Raw genomic sequence first — 17,814 nt, forward strand, 5'->3', positions numbered from 1 at the left:
GTTGTGGTCGGCGCAGACCTTTACAGTACACTAAAGTTTACCGTGAGATGGGGTTTTAAGCTTATGGTTGGTGTGGAGGTTGCTAAAACACGACAGGTTACTTTGAGGTTGGGTTTATGGTTTTTGTAGGTGTAGACATCAGTACAACACAATAGTTTGGACTTCATGCCATGTAGGAGACATTAAATAGATCAATGATAACTGCAGAATGTCTTTCTGCTGTTGTGGCAATGAATGGACACTCAACAATTGAAAAGATTCCTTCCATGCCTTAGAAGCGTGACTTGATCAGTACTTATCTACACAGCATGCTGGCATCAAAGATCCTATTTCTCTTATATCATATCCCTAGTCTTCCACACTTTAGAAAACGTAAACATTTAGGACGTGCCATAAGCACAGCCTGCACTAAAAGAAGGTTGGAGATAACGGATGGCAACACAGAGTGCGACACCAATGTCACCTTGAAAAACCTGCCGTGACCCGGATTCGAACCGGGGTTGCTGCGGCCACAACGCAGAGTACTAACCACTATACGATCACGGCGAGCTATGAAACAGCCGTTGTGATCTATGTGTGGTATGTTCCTCCGTGTGATAAGCCCCTTTCTCTTCAGTGAGAACACTCTGTTGTTTTTCTCCTCCTACCAGCACAACGCTTTTCCCAAGAAACAATGGAAATGCAAACAATTGACGACTGCTGCAATTTTAAAAAGGGGGACGACTTAGTCGGCAGGATTCGAACCTGCGCGGGGTGACCCCAATGGATTTCTAGTCCATCGCCTTAACCACTCGGCCACGACTACAAGACTGCCTGTACTGCCATTTCTTTATGCCTAGTACACATATTGTGCATCCAGATGAAACTTTCATCAAGCGATAGCTCAACGGCAAAAACTGTGGCTCCACAGAATGAGCGTCACACGCCCAAACAGGGACTTGAACCCTGGACCCTCAGATTAAAAGTCTGATGCTCTACTGACTGAGCTATCCGGGCTCCACAACAGTAATTTACAGGAAGGCAAGGTTTGGGTTGTGGTCGGCGCAGACCTTTACAGTACACTAAAGTTTACCGTGAGATGGGGTTTTAAGCTTATGGTTGGTGTGGAGGTTGCTAAAACACGACAGGTTACTTTGAGGTTGGGTTTATGGTTTTTCTAGGTGTAGACATCAGTACAACACAATAGTTTGGACTTCATGTCATGTAGGAGACATTAAATAGATCAATGATAACTGCAGAATGTCTTTCTGCTGTTGAGGCAATGAATGGACACTCAACAATTGAAAAGATTCCTTCCATGCCTTTGAAACGTGACTTGATCAGTACTTATCTACACAGCATGCTGACATCAAAGATCTTGTTTCTCATATCGAATCCCTAGTCTTCCACACTTTAGGAAACGTAAACATTCAGGACGTGCCATTAGGACAGCCTGCACTAAAAGGTGGCTGGCGATGACGGATGGCAACACAGAGTGTGACGCCAATGTCACCTTGAAAAGCCTGCCGTGACCCGGAGTTGCTGCGGCCACAACGCAGAGTACTAACCACTATAAGATCACGGCGAGGTACGAGACAGCCGTTGTGACCCTTGTGTGGTATGTTCCTCCCTGTGATAAGCCCCTTTCTCTTCAGTGAAAACACTCTGTTGTTTTTCTCCTCCTACCAGCACAACGCTTTTCCCAAGAAACAATGGAAATGCAAACAATTGACGACTGCTGCAATTTTAAAAAGGGGGAGAACGTAGTCGGCAGGATTCGAACCTGCGCTGGGAGACCCCAATGGATTTCTAGTCCATCGCCTTAACCACTCGGCCACGACTACAAGACTGACTGTACTGCCATTTCTTTATGCCTAGTACACATATTGTGCATCCAGATGAAACTTTCATCAAGCGATAGCTCAACAGCAAAAGCTGTGGCTCCACAAAATGAGCATCACACGCCCGAACAGGGACTTGAACCCTGGACCCTCAGATTAAAAGTCTGATGCTCTACCGACTGAGCTATCCGGGCTCCACAACAGTAATTTACAAGTAGGCAAGGTTTGGGTTGTGGTCGGCGCAGACCTTTACAGTACACTAAAGTTTACCGTGAGATGGGGTTTTAAGCTTATGGTTGGTGTGGAGGTTGCTAAAACACGACAGGTTACTTTGAGGTTGGGTTTATGGTTTTTGTAGGTGTAGACATCAGTACAACACAATAGTTTGGACTTCATGCCATGTAGGAGACATTAAATAGATCAATGATAACTGCAGAATGTCTTTCTGCTGTTGTGGCAATGAATGGACACTCAACAATTGAAAAGATTCCTTCCATGCCTTAGAAGCGTGACTTGATCAGTACTTATCTACACAGCATGCTGGCATCAAAGATCCTATTTCTCTTATATCATATCCCTAGTCTTCCACACTTTAGAAAACGTAAACATTTAGGACGTGCCATAAGCACAGCCTGCACTAAAAGAAGGTTGGAGATAACGGATGGCAACACAGAGTGCGACACCAATGTCACCTTGAAAAACCTGCCGTGACCCGGATTCGAACCGGGGTTGCTGCGGCCACAACGCAGAGTACTAACCACTATACGATCACGGCGAGCTATGAAACAGCCGTTGTGATCTATGTGTGGTATGTTCCTCCGTGTGATAAGCCCCTTTCTCTTCAGTGAGAACACTCTGTTGTTTTTCTCCTCCTACCAGCACAACGCTTTTCCCAAGAAACAATGGAAATGCAAACAATTGACGACTGCTGCAATTTTAAAAAGGGGGACGACTTAGTCGGCAGGATTCGAACCTGCGCGGGGTGACCCCAATGGATTTCTAGTCCATCGCCTTAACCACTCGGCCACGACTACAAGACTGCCTGTACTGCCATTTCTTTATGCCTAGTACACATATTGTGCATCCAGATGAAACTTTCATCAAGCGATAGCTCAACGGCAAAAACTGTGGCTCCACAGAATGAGCGTCACACGCCCAAACAGGGACTTGAACCCTGGACCCTCAGATTAAAAGTCTGATGCTCTACTGACTGAGCTATCCGGGCTCCACAACAGTAATTTACAGGAAGGCAAGGTTTGGGTTGTGGTCGGCGCAGACCTTTACAGTACACTAAAGTTTACCGTGAGATGGGGTTTTAAGCTTATGGTTAGTGTGGAGGTTGCTAAAACACGACAGGTTACTTTGAGGTTGGGTTTATGGTTTTTCTAGGTGTAGACATCAGTACAACACAATAGTTTGGACTTCATGTCATGTAGGAGACATTAAATAGATCAATGATAACTGCAGAATGTCTTTCTGCTGTTGAGGCAATGAATGGACACTCAACAATTGAAAAGATTCCTTCCATGCCTTTGAAACGTGACTTGATCAGTACTTATCTACACAGCATGCTGACATCAAAGATCTTGTTTCTCATATCGAATCCCTAGTCTTCCACACTTTAGGAAACGTAAACATTCAGGACGTGCCATTAGGACAGCCTGCACTAAAAGGTGGCTGGCGATGACGGATGGCAACACAGAGTGTGACGCCAATGTCACCTTGAAAAGCCTGCCGTGACCCGGAGTTGCTGCGGCCACAACGCAGAGTACTAACCACTATAAGATCACGGCGAGGTACGAGACAGCCGTTGTGACCCTTGTGTGGTATGTTCCTCCCTGTGATAAGCCCCTTTCTCTTCAGTGAAAACACTCTGTTGTTTTTCTCCTCCTACCAGCACAACGCTTTTCCCAAGAAACAATGGAAATGCAAACAATTGACGACTGCTGCAATTTTAAAAAGGGGGAGAACGTAGTCGGCAGGATTCGAACCTGCGCTGGGAGACCCCAATGGATTTCTAGTCCATCACCTTAACCACTCGGCCACGACTACAAGACTGACTGTACTGCCATTTCTTTATGCCTAGTACACATATTGTGCATCCAGATGAAACTTTCATCAAGCGATAGCTCAACAGCAAAAGCTGTGGCTCCACAAAATGAGCATCACACGCCCGAACAGGGACTTGAACCCTGGACCCTCAGATTAAAAGTCTGATGCTCTACCGACTGAGCTATCCGGGCTCCACAACAGTAATTTACAAGTAGGCAAGGTTTGGGTTGTGGTCGGCGCAGACCTTTACAGTACACTAAAGTTTACCGTGAGATGGGGTTTTAAGCTTATGGTTGGTGTGGAGGTTGCTAAAACACGACAGGTTACTTTGAGGTTGGGTTTATGGTTTTTGTAGGTGTAGACATCAGTACAACACAATAGTTTGGACTTCATGCCATGTAGGAGACATTAAATAGATCAATGATAACTGCAGAATGTCTTTCTGCTGTTGTGGCAATGAATGGACACTCAACAATTGAAAAGATTCCTTCCATGCCTTAGAAGCGTGACTTGATCAGTACTTATCTACACAGCATGCTGGCATCAAAGATCCTATTTCTCTTATATCATATCCCTAGTCTTCCACACTTTAGAAAACGTAAACATTTAGGACGTGCCATAAGCACAGCCTGCACTAAAAGAAGGTTGGAGATAACGGATGGCAACACAGAGTGCGACACCAATGTCACCTTGAAAAACCTGCCGTGACCCGGATTCGAACCGGGGTTGCTGCGGCCACAACGCAGAGTACTAACCACTATACGATCACGGCGAGCTATGAAACAGCCGTTGTGATCTATGTGTGGTATGTTCCTCCGTGTGATAAGCCCCTTTCTCTTCAGTGAGAACACTCTGTTGTTTTTCTCCTCCTACCAGCACAACGCTTTTCCCAAGAAACAATGGAAATGCAAACAATTGACGACTGCTGCAATTTTAAAAAGGGGGACGACTTAGTCGGCAGGATTCGAACCTGCGCGGGGTGACCCCAATGGATTTCTAGTCCATCGCTTTAACCACTCGGCCACGACTACAAGACTGCCTGTACTGCCATTTCTTTATGCCTAGTACACATATTGTGCATCCAGATGAAACTTTCATCAAGCGATAGCTCAACGGCAAAAACTGTGGCTCCACAGAATGAGCGTCACACGCCCAAACAGGGACTTGAACCCTGGACCCTCAGATTAAAAGTCTGATGCTCTACTGACTGAGCTATCCGGGCTCCACAACAGTAATTTACAGGAAGGCAAGGTTTGGGTTGTGGTCGGCGCAGACCTTTACAGTACACTAAAGTTTACCGTGAGATGGGGTTTTAAGCTTATGGTTGGTGTGGAGGTTGCTAAAACACGACAGGTTACTTTGAGGTTGGGTTTATGGTTTTTCTAGGTGTAGACATCAGTACAACACAATAGTTTGGACTTCATGTCATGTAGGAGACATTAAATAGATCAATGATAACTGCAGAATGTCTTTCTGCTGTTGAGGCAATGAATGGACACTCAACAATTGAAAAGATTCCTTCCATGCCTTTGAAACGTGACTTGATCAGTACTTATCTACACAGCATGCTGACATCAAAGATCTTGTTTCTCATATCGAATCCCTAGTCTTCCACACTTTAGGAAACGTAAACATTCAGGACGTGCCATTAGGACAGCCTGCACTAAAAGGTGGCTGGCGATGATGGATGGCAACACAGAGTGTGACGCCAATGTCACCTTGAAAAGCCTGCCGTGACCCGGAGTTGCTGCGGCCACAACGCAGAGTACTAACCACTATAAGATCACGGCGAGGTACGAGACAGCCGTTGTGACCCTTGTGTGGTATGTTCCTCCCTGTGATAAGCCCCTTTCTCTTCAGTGAAAACACTCTGTTGTTTTTCTCCTCCTACCAGCACAACGCTTTTCCCAAGAAACAATGGAAATGCAAACAATTGATGACTGCTGCAATTTTAAAAAGGGGGAGGACGTAGTCAGCAGGATTCAAAGCTGAGCGGGGAGACCCGAATGGAATTCTAGTCCATCGCCTTAACCACTCGGCCACGACTACAAGACTGCCTGTACTGCCATTTCTTCATGCCTAGTACACATATTGTGCATCCAGATGAAACTTTCATCAAGCGATAGCTCAACGGCAAAAGCTGTGGCTCCACAAAATGAGCATCACTCGCCCGAACAGGGACTTGAACCCAGGACCCTTAGATTAAAAGTCTGATGCTCTACCGACTGAGCTATCCTGGCTCTTCAACAGTATTTTACGAGTAGGCAAGGTTTAGCGTTGTGGTCGGCGCAGACCTTTACTGTACACTAAAGTTTACCATGAGATGGGGTTTTAAGCTTACGGTTGGTATGGATGTTGCTAAAACACGACAGGTTACTTTGAGGTTGGGTTTATGGTTGTTGTAGGTGTAGACATCAGTAAAACACAATAGTTTGGACTCCATGTCATGTAGGGGACATTAAATAGATCAATGATAACTGCAGAATGTCTTTCTGCTGTTGTGGCAATGGACACTCAACAATTGAAAAGATTCCTTCCATGCCTTAGAAGCGTGACTTGATCAGTACTTATCTACACAGCATGCTGACATCAAAGATCTTGTTTCTCATATCGAATCCCTAGTCTTCCACACTTTAGGAAACGTAAACATTCAGGACGTGCCGTTAGCACAGCCTGCACTAAAAGAAGGCTGGAGATAACGGATGGCAACACAGAGTGCAACACCAATGTCACCTTGAAAAACCTGCCATGACCCGGATTCGAACCGGGGTTGCTGCAGCCACAACACAGTGTACTAACCACTATACGATCACAGCGAGCTATGAAACAGCCGTTGTGACCTATGTGTGGTATGTTCCTCCGTGTGATAAGCCCCTTTCTCTTCAGTGAGAACACTCTGTTGTTTTTCTCCTCCTACCAGCACAACGCTTTTCCCAAGAAACAATGGAAATGCAAACAATTGACGACTGCTGCAATTTTAAAAAGGGGGACGACTTAGTCGGCAGGATTCGAACCTGCGCGGGGTGACCCCAATGGATTTCTAGTCCATCGCCTTAACCACTCGGCCACGACTACAAGACTGCCTGTACTGCCATTTCTTTATGCCTAGTACACATATTGTGCATCCAGATGAAACTTTCATCAAGCGATAGCTCAACGGCAAAAACTGTGGCTCCACAGAATGAGCGTCACACGCCCAAACAGGGACTTGAACCCTGGACCCTCAGATTAAAAGTCTGATGCTCTACTGACTGAGCTATCCGGGCTCCACAACAGTAATTTACAGGAAGGCAAGGTTTGGGTTGTGGTCGGCGCAGACCTTTACAGTACACTAAAGTTTACCGTGAGATGGGGTTTTAAGCTTATGGTTGGTGTGGAGGTTGCTAAAACACGACAGGTTACTTTGAGGTTGGGTTTATGGTTTTTCTAGGTGTAGACATCAGTACAACACAATAGTTTGGACTTCATGTCATGTAGGAGACATTAAATAGATCAATGATAACTGCAGAATGTCTTTCTGCTGTTGAGGCAATGAATGGACACTCAACAATTGAAAAGATTCCTTCCATGCCTTTGAAACGTGACTTGATCAGTACTTATCTACACAGCATGCTGACATCAAAGATCTTGTTTCTCATATCGAATCCCTAGTCTTCCACACTTTAGGAAACGTAAACATTCAGGACGTGCCATTAGGACAGCCTGCACTAAAAGGTGGCTGGCGATTACGGATGGCAACACAGAGTGTGACGCCAATGTCACCTTGAAAAGCCTGCCGTGACCCGGAGTTGCTGCGGCCACAACGCAGAGTACTAACCACTATAAGATCACGGCAAGGTATGAGACAGCCGTTGTGACCCTTGTGTGGTATGTTCCTCCCTGTGATAAGCCCCTTTCTCTTCAGTGTGAACACTGTTGTTTTTCTCCTCCTACCAGCACAACGCTTTTCCCAAGAAACAATGAAAATGCAAACAATTGATGACTGCTGCAATTTTAAAAAGGGGGAGGACGTAGTCAGCAGGATTCAAAGCTGAGCGGGGAGACCCGAATGGAATTCTAGTCCATCGCCTTAACCATTCGGCCACGACTACAAGACTGCCTGTACTGCCATTTCTTTATGCCTAGTACACATATTGTGCATCCAGATGAAACTTTCATCAAGCGAGAGCTCAACGGCAAAAGCTGTGGCTCCACAAAATGAGCATCACACGCCCGAACAGGGACTTGAACCCTGGACCCTCAGATTAAAAGTCTGATGCTCTACCGACTGAGCTATCCGGGCTGTTCAACAGTGTTTTACGAGTAGGCAAGGTTTAGCGTTGTGGTCGGCGCAGACCTTTACAGTACACTAAAGTTTACCATGAGATGGGGTTTTAAGCTTACGGTTGGTGTGGATGTTGCTAAAACACGACAGGTTACTTTGAGGTTGGGTTTATGGTTGTTGTAGGTGTAGACATCAGTAAAACACAATAGTTTGGACTCCATGTCATGTAGGGGACATTAAATAGATCAATGATAACTGCAGAATGTCTTTCTGCTGTTGTGGCAATGGACACTCAACAATTGAAAAGATTCCTTCCATGCCTTAGAAGCGTGACTTGATCAGTACTTATCTACACAGCATGCTGACATCAAAGATCTTGTTTCTCATATCGAATCCCTAGTCTTCCACACTTTAGGAAACGTAAACATTCAGGACGTGCCATTAGGACAGCCTGCACTAAAAGGTGGCTGGCGATTACGGATGGCAACACAGAGTGCGACGCCAATGTCACCTTGAAAAGCCTGCCGTGACCCGGAGTTGCTGCGGCCACAACGCAGAGTGCTAACCACTATAAGATCATGGCGAGGTACGAGACAGCCGTTGTGACCCTTGTGTGGTATGTTCCTCCCTGTGATAAGCCCCTTTCTCTTCAGTGACAACTGTTGTTTTTCTTCTCCTACCAGCACAACGCTTTTCCCAAGAAACAACGGAAATGCAAACAATTGATGACTGCTGCATTTTTAAAAAAGGGAAGAACGTAGTCGGCAGGATTCGAACATGCGCGGGGAGACCCCAATGGATTTCTAGTCCATCGCCTTAACCACTCGGCCATGACTACAAGACTGCCTGTACTGCCATTTCTTCATACCTAGTACACATATTGTGCATCCAGATGAAACTTTCATCAAGCGATAGCTCAACGGCAAAAGCTGTGGCTCCACAAAATGAGCATCACACGCCCGAACAGGGACTTGAACCCTGGACCCTCAGATTAAAAGTCTGATGCTCTACCGACTGAGCTATCCGGGCTCGTCAACAGTATTTTACGAGTAGGCAAGGTTTGGGTTGTGGTCGGCGCAGACCTTTACAGTACACTAAAGTTTACCGTGTGATGGGGTTTTAAGCTTATGGTTGGTGTGGATGTTGCTAAAACACGACAGGTTACTTTGAGGTTCGGTTTATGGTTGTTGTAGGTGTAGACATCAGTACAACACAATAGTTTGGACTCCATGTCATGTAGGAGACATTAAATAGATCAATGATAACTGCAGAATGTCTTTCTGCTGTTGTGGCAATGAATGGACACTCAACAATTGAAAAGATTCCTTTCATGCCTTAGAAGCGTGACTTGATCAGTATTTATCTACACAGCATGCTGGCATCAAAGATCCTATTTCTCTTATATCATATCCCTAGTCTTCCACACTTTAGGAAACGTAAACATTCAGAACGTGCCATTAGCACAGCCTGCACTAAAAGAAGGCTGGAGATAACTGATGGCAACACAGAGTGCAACACTAAGGTCACTTTGAAAAACCTGCCGTGACCCAGATTCAAACCAGGGTTGCTGCAGCCAAAAGGCAGAGTACTAACCACTATACGATCACAGCGAGCTACAAGACAGCCGTTGTAACACGTGTGTGGTATGTTCCTGCCTGTGATAAGCCCCTTACTCTTCAGTGACAACTGTTGTTTTTTCTTCTCCTACCAGCACAACGCTTTTCCCAAGAAACAATGGAAATGCAAACAATTAATGACTGCTGCATTTTTAAAAAGGGGGAGGACGTAGTCGGCAGGATTCAAACCCGCACGGGGAGGCCCCAATGGACTTCTAGTCCTTCGCCTTAACCACTCGGCCACGACCACAAGACTGCCTGTACTGCCATTTCTTCATGCCTAGTAAGGCAAGGCAAGGCAAGGCAAGTTTATTTATATAGCACATTTCATACACAGTGGCAATTCAAAGTGATTTACATAAACAGGAATAAAAAAGACAAGTTTAGGAACATAAAATGCAGACAATAAAAATTATTAAAAACAGATAAAAACAAATTAAAATGAGTTAAAATAGGTTATAAAAGAATGAAAAAGAAAACGAAAAACATAATAGTGCGATCTGTCGGACGCAGCACAGTGCTCATTCAGTAAAGGCACAGTTAAACAGATGTGTTTTCAGTTCTGATTTGAATGTGCCTAATGTTGGTGCACATCTGATCATTTCTGGAAGCTGATTCCAGCAGCGAGGGGCATAGTGGCTGAAGGCAGATTCACCCTGCTTTGACTGAACTCTTGGAACTTCTAGTTTATATGATCCTAAAGATCTGAGTGATCTGTTAGGTTTGTAGTCAGTGAGCATATCTGTAATGTATTGAGGTCCTTGGCCATTTAGTGATTTATAGACCAGTAATAATACTTTAAAATCTATTCTGAATGTAACTGGCAGCCAGTGTAAAGACCTGAGGACAGGTGTGATGTGCTCTGATTTCCTGCTTCTGGTCAGAATTCTGGCTGCAGCATTCTGGATGAGCTGCAACTGTCTGACTGTCTTTTTGGAAAGGCCAGTGAGGGGTCCATTACAGTAATCCACCCTGCTGCTGATAAAAGCATGAACAAGTTTCTCTAAGTCTTCACTGGAAACAAAGCATCTGATTCTTGCAATATTTTTGAGATGATAGTGTGCTGATTTACTGACTGCTTTGACATGACTGTTGAAACTCAGATCTGACTCAAGAGTCACACCAAGATTCTTGACCTTATTTTTCTGTCGTTTGACCTTTGGTGCCAAGGTACGCATTTACCTTGAGAACCGCATCTTTGTTTCCAAACACAATGATTTCAGTTTTCTATTTGTTTAACTGAAGAAAGTTTTGGCACATCCAATTGCTCATTTCATCAATGCACTGGTAGAGGGTGTCAATAGGGCTGTAGTCATTAGGCAGTAAGGCTAGGTAGATCTGAGTGTCATCAGCATAGCTGTGGTAGGAGATTTGTTTTTTTCTCATTATTTGGCTTAGAGGAAGCATGTAAAGGTTGAACAGGAGAAGTGCCAGAATCGAGCCTTGTGGGACTCCACACGTCATGGGTGTCCACCTCGACCTATGGTCACCTATACTGAAATGGTAACCTCTACCTTCAAGGTAAGATCCAAACCATTTGAGGACCGTGCTAGATAGCCCAACCCAGTTTTCCAGCCTATCCAGAAGTATGCTGTGATCGACAGTGTCAAATGCAGCACTGAGATCCAACAATACCAGCACTGTTATTTTACCTGAATCTGTATTTAGGCGTATATCATTGATTATCTTTATAAGAGCGCTCTCTGTACTGTGATGTGCTCTGGAACCAGATTAAAAATTGTCTAAACACCCCCTGAAGTTTAAGAACTTGTTAACTTGGTTAAAAACAACTTTTTCAATGATTTTGCCAATGAAAGGGTGATTTGAGATTGGCCTGTAATTGCTCAATAGGGTGTTATCCAGGTTGCTCTTCTTCAAGAGGGGTTTAACAACTGCAGTTTTAAGTGAGGTTGGAAAAATCCCTGATAGAAGTGAAGCATTTACCACTAGGGATGGGAAGATTAACCGATATGTATCGATACGCGGTTATGCGCGTTCACGATGCGAGTGCATCGGTTGAGCAGCAGAGGATGAATGAAATTTTGGAAGCAAATCGAGATGCATCGGTTTTTGCGAGATGCATCGATTTTTCCGAGATACAGCTTATATTTTTAATATAGAATGTATTTTTTATTTATTAACAAGTGTTGTCAACCTGTTTTTGGCGCATAATTTAATCGACCTACATAAAGTAAGCCTTAGCAACGGATTTGCGGATGTGCACACACTACAACTCAGTGTATCAGGTGTGCGGATGAAGCTAGTGGAGCGCCCTCAGAAAGCGCGAGAAGCAAAACAAACATTTTATTCCCCACTGAGTTTTAAATCTAAAGTATGGCAAGCAACATTATGGATTTAAGGATGGACGACATGACAGGACAGATGCAATTTGCAAAATGTGCCGCGCATCTGTAAAATACGCGGGCAGTATGACTAATCTGATATCTCACTTGAAGCGGCGCCACGGTGTTGTTGTGAAAGCATCTTCCAGTGTTTCTGCATCCCCGGCTTTCGCACTGCTTCAACCAGCTCCAAAAGTGGTGAGAAAAGCATTGAAAGTTTTTTTTTTCCATGCACAACAGTTCTGCTCGCTCTACGCCAATAACGAATGCTATTGCATTGTTCATCTGCAAAGATATTCAGCCTAGTGTCACGGAGAACGAAGGTTTTATACACCTCCTCCTGTTAATTTTTATTTAATTATAATAATAATAATATTAATAATAATAATGATAAAAATAATTGGGTGTCACAGTGGCACAGTGGGTAGTTTGACCACCTCACAGCAAGAAGATTGCTGGTTTGTTATATTTTTATTAGCCTGTTGTTTACAGTGACAGTGATGTTTCAACGCAGCATAACACTGCTAGTTCACCACCTTAAGTTTTGAATAATCAGTGGCAAAATATATCTTTGTAAAACTTGTTTTCATAGTTGAAAAGTTAAATCACAATTCTTGTTGTGCAATGCTACATTTATTTATGTTGAAAGAGTGCAAATATATACATATTTTTTTAATATATATTGCACTTATACATTCTGTTTATCTTGAAAATACTTAAATAATATGTGCTATATGTTCTAAAATGGCCCTCTACTGTAAACTGACACTCTGGCTCTGAGAGAAAAGCCAGTTTGTAAAAAAAAGTCTTGGTTTTGCTTGGTTAATAAATAATCAAACTCATTCAATGGCACAGCATCCTCTTTCACATCATCTCATAAACTTGATCTAATAAGTTAGTGCTGAAATATCGCATCGTATCGTGATATGGGTGTGAATCGTATCGTGTTGCATCGCAATATGTCACAAATGTATCGCTAATATATCGGATCGTATTCTTTGTATCGAGATGCGTATCGGATCGGCATTATAGCTTAGATGCCCAACCCTATTTACCACTTTTAGGAGATCCATTTCTAAACAGGTAAACACCGTTTTGAAGAATGATGTGGGGAGCGTGTCAAGACTGCAGGTTGATGTTTTCATAACTTGCACAATTTCTTCTAAGATTTTGCCGTTAATTGCCATGAAATCAGACATAATGTCTGATTTCTTAAGTTGTGGCTGAGCTTGTTTGATATCGACACAACTTGACTGATTGGATGAGCTGATTGCCTTTCTGATATTATTGATCTTATCAGTGAAGAAATGAGCAAACTCATTACATTTGCTTTCAGAGAGGAGCTCACTTGGAATCCGACTGGGGGGGTTTGTGAGTCTCTCTATCGTTGCAAAGAGTGTTCGAGCATTATTTAAGTTGCTGTTTATAAGGCTTGAAAAGAAAGTCTGTCTAGCAGTGTTTAGTTCCATATTAAAGGCATGAAGACTGTCTTTATAGATATTATAATGGATATCTTCTTGACTTTAACAGGAGCGACATCATCTATAATCTTAATTTTAGAGTTAAACAAATCAAGGAGAGAATCAACAGAATCTGCAGATATGCTCGGTGCTAGCGATATGGCCTTCATAAACTGCTCACTAGTGTTCTCATTTATGCATCTCTTTCTGACAGAGACAGATCTGTCTTTAATAGCTGGAGTGATCAATATATCAAAGAAGATACAGAAATGATCAGATAGTGCAACATCCTTAACAACAGTCGATGAAATGTGTAAACCCTTAGTTATAAGTAGATCAAGAGTGTGTCCACGATTGTGTGTCCTTGAACATGCTGAGTCAGATCAAAAGTGTTAAAAACAGTCATCAGTTCTTTTACAGCATTGATTTCTGGATTATCTATATGAATATTAAAATCCCCAGCAATACTAAAATAATCAAATTCAGAGGTTACTATTGATAACAGCTCTGTAAAATCCTCAATAAAAGCTGGAGAATATTTTGGAGGTCTGTAGATAATGATCAGTAAGATGCGTGGAGACCCTTTTAGTGCTATACTCAGATATTCAAAAGACAAATAGTCACCAAATGACACTTGTTTACATTCATAAACATCTTTAAAATGGGCAGCGATGCCTCCACCTCTCCTATTAACTCTGCAAACACTCAAAAAATCAAAGTTTAAAGGAGCTGCTTCATTCAGAACTGCTGCGCTACAGCTGTCATCTAGCCAAGTTTCATTTAAAAGCATAAAATCAAGGCAGTTTGTGTTGATAAAATCATTGACTAAAAGAGACTTATTGTTGAGCGATCTGATGTTTAAAAGTGCTAACTTAACAGTTTTAGCTGTTTTCACTACAGAAGTCTCAGATCTACATTTAATAGACACCAGATTTGAATGATTTGCTATACAGCCTGATGAAGTCTTTGGTTTTCTGTCACTTAACACAACACATATCTGCTTAGAGAAAGCTACAGACACACTGGGTTCCTGCTTGTTCTGAAAACATTTGATAAAGACACTGTTATCTAAGCAGGCCCCTGACACACATCAGTGAGAGCTCTTGTGTTCACCAGCTGAAGATGGGGTGTTGTTGTTTGGGCCCTGGCGGTGTGGCAAAAATCGGAGGGCTCTTCCAGGTGTTTGTGGAGCAGGCCGCTTTTTGGTTGGTAACTGGGGGCTTGCGGCAATGGAGTGTGAAAGTTTAATTCCAGCATACACCAGTTCCTCCATCTTTTTTGAAAATCCCAAGAGTGGTGAACATTGTGACAATGAGAACGTGTCTGGTGACAGAGGCTGTGCATGTGGAGATTCTGTCTGCAGAAATATGTTTTCCTGAGGATCATTTTTGAGTGACGAGACTTGATGCTGTTCTGATGCGTCACAGTCTGCCTGTGTTGAGCAGAGGGCAACTGATAGTGTCTCTATCAACATTGGGTGTTTTGGCTGCGTGGCATTATCACTGTCCTTGGGTGATTCGTCAGCCACAAGTCCACTGAGGAGCTGATTTGAAGTCCTGTGGTCATCCGGACATTTGCTAGGTGTGTGTGTGCAATTCAGTTCAGTGGCATACACAGCTGATAGATGATTGAGGGAGAAAAAAATATTGTCCTTTAGCACCTTGCTTGTTTGGATGAAGGCCGTCTGATGTAAACAGCTGTCTTTGGTTCCAGAAGAGATTGAAGTTGTCGATGAAATTTAGTCCTTTCTTGTTACATGTTTTCTGTAGTCATACATTTAGACCAAGAAGCCGTGAAAACATATTTGTCCCTCTTGCAGGGAGTGGTCCACTTATGAACGGCTGAACCTTCAATCATTCAACTGTTTCCAAGAGCTCACAGAAAACTTTCTTGAGCAGTTCTGACTGTTCCTTCCGAATATCATTCTTCCCCACATGGATGATAATCCGTTTTGCAGTACTGTGCTTTTTCAGAATTTCCTCAAGTTCTTTATTTACATTAGAAACTGTTGCATGAGGAAAGCAGTATGTCATTGTAGATCTGCTCCTGAAATTCTTGATTATTGAATCTCCCACGACTAGTGTTCTTATCTCAGGTGTGATCGGAGCAGAATGTCGCTGTCTAGTCGGCCTTGAGCCTCTGTTCCATGCAGAATTAGTTGCTGAATCATGCGATCTCTGACTGAATTTGGGGATTCTTCACTCATATTACTCAAAACTTCATATCTGTTCTGAAGCTGTATTTGAGTCCGAGCTGTATTTGGGGTAGAAGAAGCTAATGCGGCAGCATATGATCTGACCCCGCGAGTACCCTTTGGTCTCGCACCTTGTTTATGCCAATGCTCATTTTCAACAGTTTTTTTCTGTTTTTCTGTGCTCAAAACAGTAGCAGGAACAGATTTATGGGACTCACCGGCTGTGTGCTGAGAGAATCCACAATGAAGCTGAAGTTCTGGTCGGATCGCAAGCAACTTCGTTTCAAGAACTGCAATCCTTTGTAGAAGTTTGTGGCAGTTTGTACAGCAGTGAGAATCTGAATTAATCCGATCCAGAGGCATTTTCACAGCCGTGTTTTCCCGTCTCCGGAATGTAAGCAGCTGGTAGCTGGTAGCAGGAGGATTGTTTAGACGGTAATTCCCCTCTTGTTAGTAAAGCTATATTCCAGAAGGTTTGTAGAATCGATGCTGATCTTCAAGCCATGTTTTTTGAGCACTGTGCTGATAGGCTCAAGTTAAAATTAGGGTATAAGATATAAAAGCAAGAGTGCGAAGAGCGGAGCAGTAGGCAAAGACGTCCAAACAGTAGCAAAGCAGGAAGTGAAGCTTATATAAGACAATACACACCACAATCTGTCATCATTTTTTATTTATACAAATATTCATCTGTACACATTCATCAAGAGCATAAATTCATTCAACTCTTCTATACACAGTATACTTAAACACACAGAGAGAACATTTAAATTATAGGCAAAAATTGTGAAAACCATTTACTCAAAAAATAAAACTGTGGAATATTAAAAACATTTGTGTATTTGTGTTCTATTTCAACATGTATTTTACATTAGAATAAAAATGCATTAGATTTTAGATGTGCATAATAACACTTTACAATTAGGGTCAAAATACAGGTTTAAATCACAATGCTTAAGCTGTTTAAAGAACAACTTTATTGAATTAATTGAGAAAGATACAATATGCCTATCACAGAAACTAAAATGCAGATGCAACCATAGAAAAAAATATTCTGGCTGGATTAGCAGGTTCAATAAATAAATTAATTCATTAGAAACAAATGAATTTTTAGGTGGTGTGAAACTGTCGGGAAGCCGTTCCTCTACAGTGCTACCATTTACTAGAATTCCATCCCGGATTTTCCAGAAATACGAAGTATTAGTGACCCAGAGACTTGTCTGGGAACAAGCTTGAAAGATTACTGTAATAAATTACATTTTTCATGCTTTGTTTATCCTCCACAAATAAACAGGTAGCACATCATAATAATAATATAGATTAACTTGCACGCATATCCACATTAATAATCTGTGACAAATTATACTGTAGATTAAAGTGTTCGCATATCTACACTATTATTACAGTAGTAAATTAGCTCAAGGTTGTTCTTCCCGCGCCTTTTCCGCCGTTATAATGTTGTGAGTTATGATTTAGATTTCAAGGCTCGTGTACCTTCTGGAACATTATATAGCGGGCTAGCTTAGCGGGAGGAAGATTCATTTAAACGGGGCTTCAAATGAATCGACTCTTTTGATCCGAACAAACAAATCGTTCAGCGATGCTATCAACATAAAATTTGAGCAGGGTAGCAGGATCAAAGTTCAAGACATTAGATTCATTAATATACACAGGCACCTTTCTTTATATAAAATTAAACTTTATTGACTAATCCAACAGAAACTAACACCTAACACAAACACAATTTCATACAAGCATAGGGAAGAGTAGCAAACGTGAAGAGGTTGAGAAGATGTAATGATGGGAAAAACCTATGAGTCTGTAAGAACAAACCAAGCAACCAAACGTAATCAAATTCAATATAAATTCAATATAACCCTTCTATTGTCTGTTCACACCAGTTTAGATGTTGGGAGAAAGGTGATACTTGCGGTCTGTTCGTGATGTCCGAACTCTCGTTGTTGAGCATTGGGTTGGTTGGCTGATCCTTTGTTGGTTGATGCCGCAAAAGTTCTGAACAGAGAAATGTCCGAGCGTGGTGCGATTAACCCTTTCCGTCTGGGTTTCTG

At 42.6% G+C, this 17,814-nt stretch overlaps 2 protein-coding genes and 19 non-coding genes across 22 annotated transcripts in view; 2 read left to right on the forward strand and 19 right to left on the reverse strand.

Moving 5' to 3' along the window:
- Positions 1-10,212, forward strand: part of LOC141381809 (uncharacterized) — a 705,874-nt gene extending 695,662 nt beyond the window's left edge. The window contains exon 2 of the mRNA XM_073948470.1: positions 10,037-10,212. The gene's annotated coding sequence lies outside the window, so the exon portion shown is untranslated. The remainder of the gene's footprint in view (positions 1-10,036) is intronic.
- LOC137489764 (uncharacterized) overlaps positions 1-17,814 on the forward strand; it is a 173,995-nt gene that overhangs the window by 34,308 nt on the left and 121,873 nt on the right. The gene's annotated exons all lie outside the window — the stretch shown is intronic.
- Positions 475-546, reverse strand: trnah-gug (transfer RNA histidin (anticodon GUG)). Its single transcript has one exon. It is a non-coding gene; the product is annotated as a tRNA-His (tRNA).
- Positions 724-805, reverse strand: trnas-aga (transfer RNA serine (anticodon AGA)). The gene has a single exon. It is a non-coding gene; the product is annotated as a tRNA-Ser (tRNA).
- Positions 924-996, reverse strand: trnak-uuu (transfer RNA lysine (anticodon UUU)). Its single transcript has one exon. It is a non-coding gene; the product is annotated as a tRNA-Lys (tRNA).
- Positions 1,742-1,823, reverse strand: trnas-aga (transfer RNA serine (anticodon AGA)). The gene has a single exon. It is a non-coding gene; the product is annotated as a tRNA-Ser (tRNA).
- Positions 1,942-2,014, reverse strand: trnak-uuu (transfer RNA lysine (anticodon UUU)). The gene has a single exon. It is a non-coding gene; the product is annotated as a tRNA-Lys (tRNA).
- Positions 2,524-2,595, reverse strand: trnah-gug (transfer RNA histidin (anticodon GUG)). The gene has a single exon. It is a non-coding gene; the product is annotated as a tRNA-His (tRNA).
- Positions 2,773-2,854, reverse strand: trnas-aga (transfer RNA serine (anticodon AGA)). The gene has a single exon. It is a non-coding gene; the product is annotated as a tRNA-Ser (tRNA).
- Positions 2,973-3,045, reverse strand: trnak-uuu (transfer RNA lysine (anticodon UUU)). Its single transcript has one exon. It is a non-coding gene; the product is annotated as a tRNA-Lys (tRNA).
- Positions 3,791-3,872, reverse strand: trnas-aga (transfer RNA serine (anticodon AGA)). Its single transcript has one exon. It is a non-coding gene; the product is annotated as a tRNA-Ser (tRNA).
- Positions 3,991-4,063, reverse strand: trnak-uuu (transfer RNA lysine (anticodon UUU)). Its single transcript has one exon. It is a non-coding gene; the product is annotated as a tRNA-Lys (tRNA).
- trnah-gug (transfer RNA histidin (anticodon GUG)) lies at positions 4,573-4,644 on the reverse strand. The gene has a single exon. It is a non-coding gene; the product is annotated as a tRNA-His (tRNA).
- On the reverse strand, positions 4,822-4,903 carry trnas-aga (transfer RNA serine (anticodon AGA)). Its single transcript has one exon. It is a non-coding gene; the product is annotated as a tRNA-Ser (tRNA).
- On the reverse strand, positions 5,022-5,094 carry trnak-uuu (transfer RNA lysine (anticodon UUU)). Its single transcript has one exon. It is a non-coding gene; the product is annotated as a tRNA-Lys (tRNA).
- On the reverse strand, positions 6,866-6,947 carry trnas-aga (transfer RNA serine (anticodon AGA)). Its single transcript has one exon. It is a non-coding gene; the product is annotated as a tRNA-Ser (tRNA).
- On the reverse strand, positions 7,066-7,138 carry trnak-uuu (transfer RNA lysine (anticodon UUU)). Its single transcript has one exon. It is a non-coding gene; the product is annotated as a tRNA-Lys (tRNA).
- trnak-uuu (transfer RNA lysine (anticodon UUU)) lies at positions 8,082-8,154 on the reverse strand. Its single transcript has one exon. It is a non-coding gene; the product is annotated as a tRNA-Lys (tRNA).
- Positions 8,893-8,974, reverse strand: trnas-aga (transfer RNA serine (anticodon AGA)). Its single transcript has one exon. It is a non-coding gene; the product is annotated as a tRNA-Ser (tRNA).
- Positions 9,093-9,165, reverse strand: trnak-uuu (transfer RNA lysine (anticodon UUU)). Its single transcript has one exon. It is a non-coding gene; the product is annotated as a tRNA-Lys (tRNA).
- On the reverse strand, positions 9,921-10,002 carry trnas-aga (transfer RNA serine (anticodon AGA)). Its single transcript has one exon. It is a non-coding gene; the product is annotated as a tRNA-Ser (tRNA).

Source organism: Danio rerio, chromosome 4, assembly GCF_049306965.1.
Source record: "Danio rerio strain Tuebingen ecotype United States chromosome 4, GRCz12tu, whole genome shotgun sequence".
NCBI classification, from domain to species: domain Eukaryota; kingdom Metazoa; phylum Chordata; class Actinopteri; order Cypriniformes; family Danionidae; genus Danio; species Danio rerio.